At 44.2% G+C, this 14968-nt stretch overlaps 1 pseudogene across 1 annotated transcript; it reads left to right on the top strand.

The window, feature by feature from the left end:
- The first annotated feature begins 944 nt into the window (after positions 1 to 944).
- LOC149983144 (uncharacterized) lies at positions 945 to 2450 on the top strand (annotated as a pseudogene). Its single transcript, XR_016496928.1, has 2 exons — positions 945 to 983; positions 1542 to 2450. The product of XR_016496928.1 is annotated as an uncharacterized LOC149983144 (transcript).
- The last annotated feature ends 12518 nt before the right edge of the window (positions 2451 to 14968 follow it).

Genomic DNA, 14968 nt, shown 5'->3' with positions numbered 1-14968 from the left:
TAATAATCTTACACCTAGGCCTCCTGGATGGCGCTGTACTGTGCCATCAGAGTCCCTGGGTTCACGCCCAGGCTCTGTCGTAACCGGCCGCGACCGGGAGGTCCGTGGGGCGACGTACAATTGGCCTAGCGTCGTCCGGGTTAGGGAGGGCTTGGTCGGTAGGGATGTCCTTGTCTCATCGCGCACCAGTGACTCCTGTGGCGGGCCGGGCGCAGTGCGCGCTAGCCAGGGTTGCCGGGTGCGGCTGGCTTCCGGGTTGGATGCGCGCTGTGTTAAGAAGCAGTGCGGCTGGTTGGGTTGTGTATCGGAGGACGCATGACATTCAACCTTCGTCTCTCCCGAGCCCGTAAGGGAGTTGTAGCGATGAGACAAGATAGTAGTAACAATTGGATACCACGAAATTGGGGAGAAAAAGGGGTAAAAAAAAATAAATAATAATTTTACACCTTAACTGGTGTAAACAAACTGTATAAAAGAGATACTCAGCTCTCTGATTTGTACACTTTCTACTAGAGAAATATAACACAGTTGTGTTGTTGAGAATAAATGGAATTATGCTGACCATGAAAAACTCAATTAAATAGTAGCTTTGCTTAACCTAGCCATAGCTCAAAATGACAGTAACGGTTGGAGTTCTGTTACTCTGTGCCAAGTTCTGCCATTTTAACCCACTAGAGAGGAGGCAAGAGACCTTGTGAATTCAATTTAGACTTTAATACAAAGTAGAAAAACTGAGCCCTTCCATGGAAGGACCCTATCACAAACATAACAGGGCCGAGCCCCTCCATGGAAGGACCCTATCACAAACATAACAGGATCGAGCCACTCCATGGAAAGAGAAGGCCTGGGTGTCACCTTCTCTTAATGTGCATGTCCTTGCTATTTCAGCCTGGCAACTAGACCTATTTAATGCTCAGCTCTCTCCTTAATGGTTCGCTCCAACAACGTCTGACACTCCAGAACAGAAGAACACAACATCACTGGTAAAGAAATGACTTCCAATTAAGGGTCCTGATGTGAATATGAGTATGTCGGTGTGTTACTTTAAAGGGCAGGGTGGTGGTGGGATGCATTGGTTGCACACTTGCTCCACTATCACCATAACACCTGATTCAGATGATCAAAGCACCATAGTCTTCAATTTAGATCATAATTGATGTAAAGCTGAGGAGCAAAACAAATATGTGGTGAATGCTGTCCTCTAGGGGGCGTTGTTACCACACCTGGTCTATGTCATTATGTGTTGTAGTGGTTCTTTTTCAGTAAACTTATAAATTAATATATTTGTATAATTATTCATTTGACTCAGCCGAGCCCATGTTTCTGTTTTAGTATCTGTTCAGGGCGTTTTTCATGCATCCTTGAAGTCATCATTTTAATGTTTCCCCTTTAGAACAGCTGGAGAAAATGCTTTAACAAGTTAGCTGTCAATCATTTCATATTTTATCCTTATCAAATGTTCTGGTCTTTGGTGTATTTAGTGTTGTTTCTTGCATCATATGAGGTGTTGACCAATTTCACTATTGATTCTTACTTTACAGACACTTGTCTCCAACTACCCAAAATGGCTTCTAAATACATCACAGAAATTGCAATCTCCACTAGCTCTGAAAGGGAACAACAGCTTCGTGGCCAAGGCTTTCACATGATGGATGTAAACCTCAACCAAGGCAATTCATCCACCACCAGAGTTTACATGTGGTACAAAAAGGACAATGAAGAACCCATCACCAGAGTCCAGTTCTCATTCACTGATGGAATGACAGATGGCCTGAGGAGTGCAGGGTACACTGAGCTCCCAGAAAACATCAACTCTGGAGCAGAGGGAGATGTCATCCATCTGTGGTACTTTAGTGGTGCAAGCCCTAAGTATGACATTCCCATTGTTGATCTGCTACTCACCACTAATGTGAATGCAGAGGCCGCTCAATTCAAATACGGCTGGGAAAGGCTACCATGTGATCTGAACCGCGGTAGCTTAGGAGATTACATCTACCTCTGGGTGAAGAGAGAGAGTGAGACCTACATCTGTGACGTTGCTGCCACCATCTCATACCAAGAACACCAACCTTTTCAACAAGGGCTACATCCGGATTGATGAAGATCTCAATAGAGGTGCTGGAGGAAACTGGATCTTCCTCTGGTACCGTCAATCCACTGATCAGGGCTGCGGGGTCACCAGGGTGAATGCATCCATCAACCATGAGCAGGATTTCAGCCTACAGCAGCGTGGTTTCTCCGTGGTGAATGTTAACCTCAACGAGGGAACATCTGATCAGCCAGTGTTTGTCTGGCTCAAGAAAGATGGATCTCTCCCTATCAAGGCCTTGACCGTTACATCCAACCACAAGGCAGACGGTCCTTATGAGGAGGCCGGCTTGGTCTTCATTGAAAGAAGTCTGAATTCTGGCAACAACGGTGTGCCCCTCTTCCTCTGGTATGGCAAGTAAAAACCTGAGGTGGAGAGGCAGTCAGGATAAAAATGTGCCAGATGCTAGCTTTTGCATGGCAATTTCTCTGTCTATTTTCTGTTTAATTTTGTATTATCGTTCTGAAAAAAAATGTGTAATTACATTAAACTGAATGTTAGCTTTTATGTCATCAAGTCACTGTCATAGATCATTTAGAAATGTTTTAAAGTTGACTTTAATGTTCTTCCCAATTAATTCACAGTTGAATTATGGTATTACATTTTAGTATTGTCACAGCCGTCAAAGGAAGTGGATATGAGCGTACATATTCCTTTATTCAGGTGACGCCAACAAAAACAATAAACAACACAAACACACAACCAACACAACACAAACACAAACACACCACAAACACACCACAAACACACCACCAACACAACACAAACACAAACACAAACACAAACACAAACACACCACAAACACACCACAAACACAAACACACCACAAACACACCACAAACACAAACACAAACACACCACAAACACACCACCAACACACCACAAACACAAACACAAACACACCACAAACACAAACACACCACAAACACAAACACACCACAAACACAAACACACCACAAACACACCACAAACACACCACAAACACAAACACAAACACACCACAAACACAAACACACCACAAACACAAACACAAACACACCACAAACACACCACAAACACAAACACACCACCAACACAACACAAACACAAACACACCACAAACACACCACAAACACACCACAAACACAAACACACCACCAACACAAACACAAACACACCACAAACACACCACAAACACAAACACAAACACACCACCAACACAACACAAACACAAACACACCACCAACACACCACAAACACAAACACACCACAAACACACCACAAACACAAACACACCACAAACACAAACACAAACACACCACCAACACACCACAAACACAAACACAAACACACCACCAACACACCACAAACACAAACACAAGCACACCACAAACACAAACACAAACACACCACAAACACACCACAAACACAAACACAAACACACCACAAACACACCACAAACACACCACAAACACAAACACAAACACACCACAAACACACCACAAACACACCACAAACACACCACAAACACAAACACAAACACACCACAAACACACCACAAACACACCACAAACACAAACACAAACACACCACAAACACACCACAAACACAAACACACCACAAACACACCACAAACACACCACAAACACACCACAAACACAAACACAAACACACCACAAACACAAACACAAACACACCACAAACACACCACAAACACAAACACAAACACACCACCAACACAACACAAACACAAACACAAACACACCACAAACACACCACAAACACAAACACAAACACACCACCAACACAACACAAACACAAACACAAACACACCACAAACACAAACACACCACCAACACAACACAACACAAACACACCACCAACACAACACAAACACAAACACACCACCAACACAACACAAACACAAACACACCACAAACACAAACACACCACAAACACACCACAAACACACCACAAACACAAACACACCACCAACACACCACAAACACAAACACAAACACACCACAAACACAAACACACCACCAACACAACACAACACAAACACACCACCAACACAACACAACACAAACACACCACCAACACAACACAACACAAACACACCACCAACACAACACAAACACAAACACACCACCAACACAACACAACACAAACACACCACCAACACAACACAAACACAAACACACCACAAACACAAACACACCACCAACACAACACAAACACACCACCAACACAACACAAACACAAACACAAACACGCTTAAGTGCTATGTGCCACAAACAAAGTTTGAAAAGGGCTACCTAAGGTGGAAAAGGGCTACCTAAGTATGGTTCCCGATAGACAGCTGTCCCTGATTGAGAACCATACCAGGCCAAAACAAAGAAATACCAAAACATAGAAAATAGAACATAGAATGCCCACCCAAATCACACCCTGACCAAACCAAAATAGAGACATAAAAAGCTCTCTAAGGTCAGGGTGTGACAAGTAGTACATTTTAGCAGGAGATGTATCTTTTTTCTGACTATTTCAAGGGCTTATAAGGTATTATATCTCATTGTGTCAAATGTGATTTAGAACAACTTTAGTACAGTAATAGAAATAAAATCAAATGATGAATGATTTGTGTGTAACACTGAGAATCCCAGTCTGTTCATCAATAAAGAAAGCTTTACAAATCTGAATGTTGGACCTTTTTAAATAACTGCCCAGTCAAAATCTCACTTTTAAAAGTAAATTTTCTATTAACTCATGTCCAAATAATGTTGTTGATTCGTCTTATACTCGTATTTGTGGCCAAAGAGAGGGTTTTGAAGACGGTGGGTGTCAGAGTTCACTAGAGTGGAAGGTCATGGGACGATGTATTAAGGGGTAGGGTGTGCCCCTAGACACTGATCTTGGGTCAGTTTTGCACTTGAACTTCTCTAGCCTCCTTGTATTCATCCTTACTGATCCACATTCGCTGGAAGGTGGACAGGGAGGAAAAGATGGATCCACCGACCAAGACTGAGCACTTATTCTCAGGGGGGTCAATCATCTACACGAGGGGGTTTAGAGAGCAGAGTTCCATATGTATGAAAGTTCTCTCTATTTTACATGTCCTTTCTTCAGTTTCATTCTTTCATGCAGTTTTGTAGTCATAAGAAATAGCTACAGGCTAGTAATAGGGGTTGCAACAATTTCGGCAGATCATTTTAGAAAGAGAGGGTCCAGATTGTCTAGCCCGGCTGATTTGTAGGGGGTCCAGATTTTGCAGCTCTTTCAGAACATCAGCTATCTGGATTTGGGTAAAGGAGAAATGGTGGGGGCTTGGGCGGGTTGCTGTGGAGGGTGCCGGACAGTTGGCCGGGGTAGGGGTAGCCAGGTGGAAAGCATGGCCAGTCGTGGAGAAATGCTTATTGAAATTCTCAATTATAGTGGATTTATCGGTGGTAACAGTGTTTCCTAACCTCAGAGCAGTTGGCAGCTGGGAGGAGGTGCTCTTATTCTCCATGGACTTTACAGTGTCCCAGACCTTTTTTGAGTTAGTACTACATGATTGTTGATGGAATTTATATGTTTAAATGAATTATTAGAATATTCCATCCTGAAACCATATAATTGTATGAAATTGATTATAAATTATTATTAATGATATATGAAATTTATTAGAATCATACAATTATTATTAATGATGTGTGTAGTGTTAGTCAGTAAAATTATAATAAATGATGTGTGTAGTTTTAGTCAGAATTAGGGTAAAACAATATAACTGTACAATATGTCTCTATGGTATCTTAAAAACAGAACACAGACTGTCTAAGCAAAATTCGGTGCTGACCTTGGCTAGGGGCCACTGAGAGATTTGGGCGGGGTGTATTTCTCATGGCATCCCTAATCTTGGTGGAGGACAGGGAGTGCTTCTCACGGTCTCCATAATCTATGTAGGCTGGGTAGGGAGACAGTATGTGCGTAGGATACCTTCTGTTTGTGTGTGAAAGTATGTGCGTAAGGAGCCAGTATAAAATGAATGGTTTTGTGCAACGAAACAGCGCTCTCGTGAATAAACATTTGGACTATTTAGCTGGGCCTCCGTCTGTTTCACTCAACCAGTATCTTACAAATTCTGGGTTGCAGACCGAGTAGTTTAATTGAATTGGGTTATGAACATTGAGAACATAATTCTCGTGGCAATTTGGTCCTTTGAGAGCCAGAAAAGTTGCATATCACGGGAGCTGTTCGATGCTAATGCAGAACGCCACAGGATGTTTTTGTGCTGGTCAAGGGCAGACAGGTCTGGAGTGAACCAAGGACTATATCTATTCCTAGTTTTTTTATTTATTGAATGGGGCATGCTTATTTAAGATGGTGAGGAAGGCACTTTTAAAGAATAACCAGGAATTCTCTACTGACGGGATGAGGTCAATGTCATTCCAGGATACCCCGGCCAGGTCGATTTAAAAGGGCCTGCTCGCAGAAGTGTTTTGGGGAGCATTTGACAGTGATGAGGGGTGGTCGTTTGGTCACGGACCCATTACGGATGCAGGCAATGAGGCAGTGATCTCTGAGATCTTGATTGAAAACAGCAGAGATGTATTTGGAGGGCGAGTTAGTTAGGATGATATCTATGAGCGTGCCTGTGTTTTTCGGATTTGGGGTTATACCTGGTAGGTTAATTGATAATTTGTGTGAGATTGAGGGCATCAAGCTTAGATTGATGGAGGGCAATCAATTCACATATGATGTCGAGGGCACAGCTGGGGGCAGAGGGTGGTAACAGTGAGAGACTTGTTTCTGGAAAGTAGAAGATCGAATTGTTTGGGTACAGATTTGGATAGTAATACAGAACTCTGCAGGCTATCTTTACAGTAGATTGCAACACCAACCTCTTTGGCAGTTCTGTCTTGGCGGAAAATGTTATAGTTAAGGATGGAGATTTCAGGGTTTTTGGTGGTTTTCCTGAGCCAGGATTCAGACACGGCTAGGACATCCGGGTTGGCAGAGTGTGCAAAAGCAGTGAGTAAAACAAACTTAGTTGGCTTCTAATGTTAACATGCTAACCAAGGCTTTTACGGTTACAGAAGTCAAGAGCACCTGGGGAGTGGGAGTGGAGCTAGGCACTGCAGGACCTAGATTAACCTCTACATCACCAGAGGAACAGAAGAGAAGTAGGATAAGGGTACAGCTGAAGGCTATACGAACTGGCTGTCTAGCATGTTCGGAACAGAGAGTAAAAGGAGCAGGTTTCTGGGCAAGATAGCATAGATTCAAGGCATAGTGTACAGACACATGTAAGGTAAGATGTGAGTACATTGGAGGTAAACCTAGGCATTTAGTAATAATGAGAGAGATATTGCGTCTAGAGATGTTTAAACCAGGTGATGTCATCGCATATGTAGGAGGTGGAACAACATGGTTTGTTAAGGCATATTGAGCAGGGCTAGAGGCTCTACAGTGAAATAAGACAGTAATCACTAACCAGGACAGTAATGGACGAGGCATATTGATATTAGAGAGAGGCATGCGTAGCCAAGTGAACATATGGGTCCAGTGAGTGGTTGGGCTGGTTGGGGACACGGCAATTCAGACAATGTCCCCAGCATGGGCAGTGTCATTGAAGTAGTTTATTTTCTTCTTCACGATTGGCTGATCCCTCCCAATGACCCGGTTGGACATGACTCCAACAGGGTCACCAGGAGGGATCAGCCAATGAAGTTTGAAGACCCACCCAGTTGACTACATTAAAATGGTGGAAGCCATCAATTGTGCTGCCCATGCTAATGTGGCCACTAGAGGCCTCTATCATTCTCTATGGTGGTATCCCACAAAGCAGGAGCAATGTTTTTAGCTCAGCTGTCTAACTACTGTACATTTTCTGAAACATCATATTTCCTAGCCTGGTCTCAAATCTGTTTGTGCTCTTGCCAACTCTATTGCTCAGTGAGTACGAGTGACAAGGAGTTGGAATGATGGCACAAGCAGCCTGTCACTCAGGCGTCACATTTCCTAGTGCAGAGAGGTAAAACACACTTGTTATAAGTATGACATTCTCTCAGTACTTCCCATGCTAAACTTGAAACAGATGAGATACGAACCAGAGAAATACGAAATATATCCCAAATTGTCTCAAAGTAAGATGGCTGACATATTGTCTCCTGCTTTGTGAATTGCCACCCTGCACTATCAATCAAGTGATTAAATCAGCATGTAATCAATCAACAGATGAAGTAGAAATGTACAGTGAACAACAGAGCATTGGGGGGCACAGAGCAACAAATACAGATACATAAATACACACAGTAGACTTTCAAGGGTGCACACTCGCACCCTTTTACAGTGGCTTGCGAAAGTATTCACCCCCCTTGGCATTTTTCCTATTTTGTTGCGTTACAACCTGGAATTAAAATGGATTTTTGGGAGGTTGTATCATTTGATTTACACAACATGCCTACCACTTTGAAGATACAAAATATATTTTATTGTGAAACAAACAAGAAATAAGACAAAAAAAAACTGATTTGTATTTCCATATCAGGACACGTGGTCAGATAAAACTCCTGGCCCCACATTATGTTGAATATCTTTGCTGAAGGAGAGAAGGGAAAAAAACACCCCCTGATGAGAGTTTTAGTGCATAGCTTTTAATGCAGCAGCTATAGAATAGACCTTATTATTGTGCGAAGGCCACCGTCACCCAGTTATTACCCAGGAGACACCAGGGGGTGCCAAAGTGAACGTTGTGCCATGGCCTGGTCGTGCCAGGTTGAGCACACAGTGGGTTTGGTATTGGGGAGAAGGGTTGAGCAGCAGTGCAATTACATAGGCATCTTTGCAGAAATAGTACTATTGGCTTTTTCCACCCTTCTCTCCTGAAATACCGTATCTGTGTCTTGCCAGACATCAGCATCAGTCTGAGTGGGGCAGTTCCATAATGTTGTTGATGAATCATCTTAGACTTACACCAGTCTTTGTTCTCCAAGGTGAATCTAAATGAGGTTACAGTGGACTAGTGTTTATTTATTGTACACGTGCAAATGAACACACACACCTGCGCACACAAATGTGTTTCAAACACACACACACACACACACACACACACACACACACACACACACACACACACACACACACACACACACGTCTTAGGCTGGTGTTCATGTTGAATGGAAATGGAGGGGTGGAGAGGGCTAGGAGAAGGAGGGGTGGAGAGGGATAGGAGAAGGAGGAGTGGAGAGGGATAGGAAAATGAGGGGTGGAGAGGGATAGGAGAAGGAGGGGTGGAGAGGGATAAGAGAAGGAGGGGTGGAGAGGGATAGGAAAATGAGGGGTGGAGAGGGATAGGAGAAGGAGGGGTGGAGAGGGATAGGAGAAGGAGGGGTGGAGAGGGATAGGAGAAGGAGGGGTGGAGAGGGATAGGAGAAGGAGGGGTGGAGAGGGATAGGAGAAGGAGGGGTGGAGAGGGATAGGAAAATGAGGGGTGGAGAGGGATAGGAGAAGGAGGGGTGGAGAGGGATAAGAGAAGGAGGGGTGGAGAGGGATAGGAAAATGAGGGGTGGAGAGGGATAGGAGAAGGAGGGGTGGAGAGGGATAGGAGAAGGAGGGGTGGAGAGGGATAGGAGAAGGAGGGGTGGAGAGGGATAGGAGAACGAGGGGTGGAGAGGGATAGGAGAAGGAGGGGTGGAGAGGGATAGGAGAAGGAGGGGTGGAGAGGGATAGGAAAATGAGGGGTGGAGAGGGATAGGAGAAGGAGGGGTGGAGAGGGATAGGAAAAGGGGGGGTGGATAGGGATAGGAGAAGGAGGGGTGGAGAGGGATAGGAGAAGGAGGGGTGGATAGGGATAGGAAAAGGAGGGATGGAGAGGGATAGGAGAAGGAGGGGTGGAGAGGGATAGGAAAAGGAGGGGTGGAGAGGGATAGGAAAAGGAGGGTCTGAGAGGGATAGGAAAAGGAGGGTCTGAGAGGGATAGGAGAAGGAGGGGTGGAGAGGGATAGGAAAAGGAGGGGTGGAGAAGGAGGGGTGGAGAGGGATAGGAAAAGGAGGGGTGGAGAAGGAGGGGTGGAGAGGGATAGGAAAAGGAGGGGTGGAGAGGGATAGGAAAAGTAGGGGTGGAGAGGGATAGGAGAAGGAGGGGTGGAGAGGGATAGGAAAAGGAGGGGTGGAGAGGGATAGGAAAAGGAGGGGTGGAGAGGGATGGTAGAGAGGGATAGGATAGGGAGGGATGGAGAGGGATTGTGGAGAGGGAGGGGTGCAGAGGGATAGGAGAGGGAGAGATAGGAGAGGGAGGAGTAGAGAAGGATAGGAGTGGGATAGGAGAGGTAGGCATGGAAAATCTGATCATAGGTTTGTGATTAAGGGTAGGTTCTACTTTGAGTCACAACCACACCACAATCCAAGGAAAGTCCAATCCTATCCAGGGCTTAGAGTTATTATGTAAACTATTGGAATGGTTGATTTAAAGAGCTCAATGTGTTTACGTGAACTTTCACACAAAAAAGTATGACTCATCAGTGAATATGAAGACATTTTCATTTTCAAGCCATATCAGTGAATGACAGTAATCTGAAAAATAAACTCTTATTGCTCTTTCCTCATCTACCCTTGATAAGGATTAGGTTTTATACCTTTTATTATATAATACTTTTTCTGTCTCTCTCTGTCTGTTAACATGAAACAGGTTCCATTTCCCCCTCTGTCAGATCTGTTATTGACCATGTGACCTCCCCTCTCCTCACTGGCCTTTCCCCCTCTGTCAGATCTGTTATTGACCATGTGACCTCCCCTCTCCTCACTGGCCTTTCCCCCTCTGTCAGATCTGTTATTGACCATGTGACCTCCCCTCTCCTCACTGGCCTTTCCCCCTCTGTCAGATCTGTTATTGACCATGTGTTCTCCCCTCTCCTCACTGGCCTTTCCCCCTCTGTCAGATCTATTATTGACCATGTGACCTCCCCTCTCCTCACTGGCCTTTCCCCCTCTGTCAGATCTGTTATTGACCATGTGACCTCCCCTCTCCTCACTGGCCTTTCCCCCTCTGTCAGATCTGTTATTGATCATGTGACCTCCCCTCTCCTCACTGGCCTTTCCCCCTCTGTCAGATCTGTTATTGACCATGTGACCTCCCCTCTCCTCACTGGCCTTTCCCCCTCTGTCAGATCTGTTATTGATCATGTGACCTCCCCTCTCCTCACTGGCCTTTCCCCCTCTGTCAGATCTGTTATTGATCATGTGACCTCCCCTCTCCTCACTGGCCTTTCCCCCTCTGTCAGATCTGTTATTGATCATGTGACCTCCCCTCTCCTCACTGGCCTTTCCCCCTCTGTCAGATCTGTTATTGACCATGTGACCTCCCATCTCCTCACTGGCCTTTCCCCCTCTGTCAGATCTGTTATTGATCATGTGACCTCCCCTCTCCTCACTGGCCTTTCCCCCTCTGTCAGATCTGTTATTGATCATGTGACCTCCCCTCTCCTCACTGGCCTTTCCCCCTCTGTCAGATCTGTTATTGACCATGTGACCTCCCCTCTCCTCACTGGCCTTTCCCCCTCTGTCAGATCTGTTATTGATCATGTGACCTCCCCTCTCCTCACTGGCCTTTCCTCCTCTGTCAGATCTGTTATTGACCATGTGACCTCCCCTCTCCTCACTGGCCTTTCCTCTTCTGTATGGAATGTTCTTTGTATCCCTGTTTGTCTGCCTGTTTCAACCAGATGCCTTCACACAATGTTTTTTGCAGAACCAGTGTCATTTAGAAACCATTTGCTGAACTGAATGTATGGCTGGCGTTGAGTGGACACAACAAAATACCAGGGTAGTTGAGCACATTTCCTAAATGAACACCTCTTTTCTTTTTTCTTTTGGGTATTTCAATGATTAGTTGTGTGTGTAGAGTCAGACACATCTCATGTCCACATTCTAAACTAAACCATAAGTGGATTTAAAATTCTCAGTTTGAATCAAAAGTCAATTTTTAAAAGTCACAGTTTCATTTTTGACTTCTTTCTTTCTGTTATAGTGTGAGTTTGGTCCCAGGGTGCTTATGCACATTCTCACTTGTTTCCACCCATATTAATATACAGTGGGGCAAAAAAGTATTTAGTCAGCCACCAATTGTGCAAGTTCTCCCACTTAAAAAGATGAGAGAGGCCTGTAATTTTCATCATAGGTACACTTCAACTATGACAGACAAAATGAGGAAAAAAAATCCAGAAAATCACATTTTATGAATATTTTTTTACATCTTTTCTTCGCATATCTTTTACATTTTTTTCTAAAACTCAACTTCAAAACATTCTCTTGCAACCCGCCTCACCCAATGTGGTGCGGAACAGTTTTTTTCTAAAGTATTATTCACCTCGAATTGGGAATCACCCAACAGACGCTAGCCAGCTCACTAGCTACTAGCTAGTAGTCAGCTAACCACTGCTAGCGGTCATCAGCTAATCTCTCGCCAGTTTGTACAACGCGACTCAAACCAGAGCATACAGGACCTACTTTCTCTTCATATCCCCAGATTCCTACCGCAAGCTCTGGACATTTTCACCTGGATCTTCGCAGCTAGCTAGCTGCTATCCGAGTACTGGCTAACGTCGGTCCCAGAGCAAGCACCAATTAGCCTGGAGCTAGCCCATGCTAGGCCCTTTCCCCCGGCTAGCTAAAAGAGGCCCTTCAGCCATTCCTGGGCTACAATACCCAAACACCTTCTACACGGAACACTGACGATCCTTCACGACTGGACAACGACGTAATCTGCTCGAGGGGGTACTCAACTGGCCTCTACATCGCGACCACCCCTGAATGCCCATCCGATAGCCACGGCCCGTTAGCTGCTAGCTTTCTAGAGCATATTGGACTGTTAGCTGTACAGATCCATCGAACAATTTCTTGGGCCACTATACCTATTTTGCCAATTGGACTTGGAGCCCTCTGCTACTCGGAACCCTACTAATCCATCACGACTGGTCTATCGACGTCACCGCATGCGGAGGCCAAAACTTTCCTCTGTCGAGACGTCCCTCTAAGGCCCTTCTGCTAGCTTGCTTTCCCCGGTCTGCAAGTTTGCTAGCCCCGGCCTGCTAGCTGTTTGAATCGGCGTGTCTCCAGCCAGCCCAACCACTCACTGGCCCACTATTGGTCACCCGGCTACACATGCCTCTCCCAGATATCAATATGCCTTGTCCATTACTGTCCTGGTTAGTGATTGTCTTATTTCACTGTAGAGCCTCTAGCCCTGCTCAATATGCCTTATTTCTTAAGAATGAAATCCCGTTAACGGGATCGATATGACATCAGCCAGTGAAAGTGCAGGGTGCCAAATTCAAAACAACAGAAATTCCTCAAACATACATGTATCTTATACCGTTTTAAAGGTAATCTTGTTGTTAATCCCAGCACAGTGTCCAATTTCAAATTGGCTTTACAGCGAAAGCACCACAAACGATTATGTTAAGTCACCAGCAAGCCACAGAAAAACACAGCCATTTTTCCAGCCAAAGATAGACGTCACAAAAAGCACAAATAGAGATGAAATTAATCACTAACCTTTGATGATCTTCATCAGATAACATTCATAGGACTTCATGTTACACAATACATGTTTTGTTTGATAAAGTTCATATTTATATAAAACAATCTGAGTTTACATTGGCGCGTTACGTTCAGTAGTTCCAAAAAACATCCAGTGATTTTGCATAGCCACATCAATTTACAGAAATACTCATTATAAATGTTGATGAAAATACAAGTGTTACACATGGAACTATAGATATACTTCTCCTTAATGCAACCGCTGTTCAGATTTCAAAAAAGCTTTACAGAAAAAGCAAACCATGCAATAATCTCAGAAAACAAATAAATATATCCGCCATGTTGGAGTCAACACAAATCAGAAATAACATTATAAATATTCACTTACCTTTGATTATCTTCATCAGAATGCACTCCCAGGAATCCTAGTTCCACAATAAATGTTTGATTTGTTTGATAATGTCCATCATTTATGTCCAAATAGCAACTTTTGTTAGGGCGTTTAGTACACAAATCCAAACGTGTGTTCAGGTCCAGATGAAAAGTTCAAAAAGTTATATTACAGGTCGTAGAAACATTTCAAACTAAGTATAGAATCAATCTTTAGGATGTTTTTATCATAAATCGTCAATAACGTTCCAACCGGAGAATTCCTATGTCTGTAGAAAAGCAATGGAGCGCAGGTCGCATGGCGGCAGGGTAGCCTAGTGGTTAGAGCATTGGACTAGTAACCGGAAGGTTGCAAGTTCAAACCCCCGCGCTGACATGGTACAAATCTGTCGTTCTGCCCCCGAACAGACAGTTAACCCTAGGCCGTCATTGAAAATAAGAATGTGTTCTTAACTGACTTGCCTGGTTAAATAAAGGTACAATTTTTTATTTTTTTTACATTTTTTAAATGTGAAATGCACATGACCAGCGTGTGACTCTCTGCCAGACCACTGAATCAAAGAGCTCTCATCCGGCCCCACTTCACAGTAGAAGCCTGAAACAAGTTTCTAAAGACGGTTGACATCTAGTGGAAGCCTAGGAAGTGGAACTTGACCCATATCCCACTGTGTTTTTGGTAGGGGCTGAGTTGAAAATCGACCAACCTCAGATTTCCCAATCCTGTTTGGATTTTTTCTCAGGCCTGCCATATGAGTTCTGTTATTCTCACAGACGTCATTCAAACAGTTTTAGAAACGTCAGAGTGTTTTCTATCCAAATGTACTAATAATAAGCATATATTAGCAACTGGGACTGAGGAGCAGGCCGTTTACTCTGGGCACCTCTAGGCACCTTATTAATCCAAGCTACTTTATACTGTTCCCAGCCATAAGAAGTTTAACATACCATTTAGTTCCACCTCCCAAATATGCGGTGACATCACCTGGTTTA

This window comes from Oncorhynchus mykiss, chromosome 6 (assembly GCF_057628025.1).
Source record: "Oncorhynchus mykiss isolate SJ-2025 chromosome 6, ASM5762802v1, whole genome shotgun sequence".
Classification (NCBI taxonomy): domain Eukaryota; kingdom Metazoa; phylum Chordata; class Actinopteri; order Salmoniformes; family Salmonidae; genus Oncorhynchus; species Oncorhynchus mykiss.
This window is presented reverse-complemented; position numbering and strand designations above follow the sequence as displayed.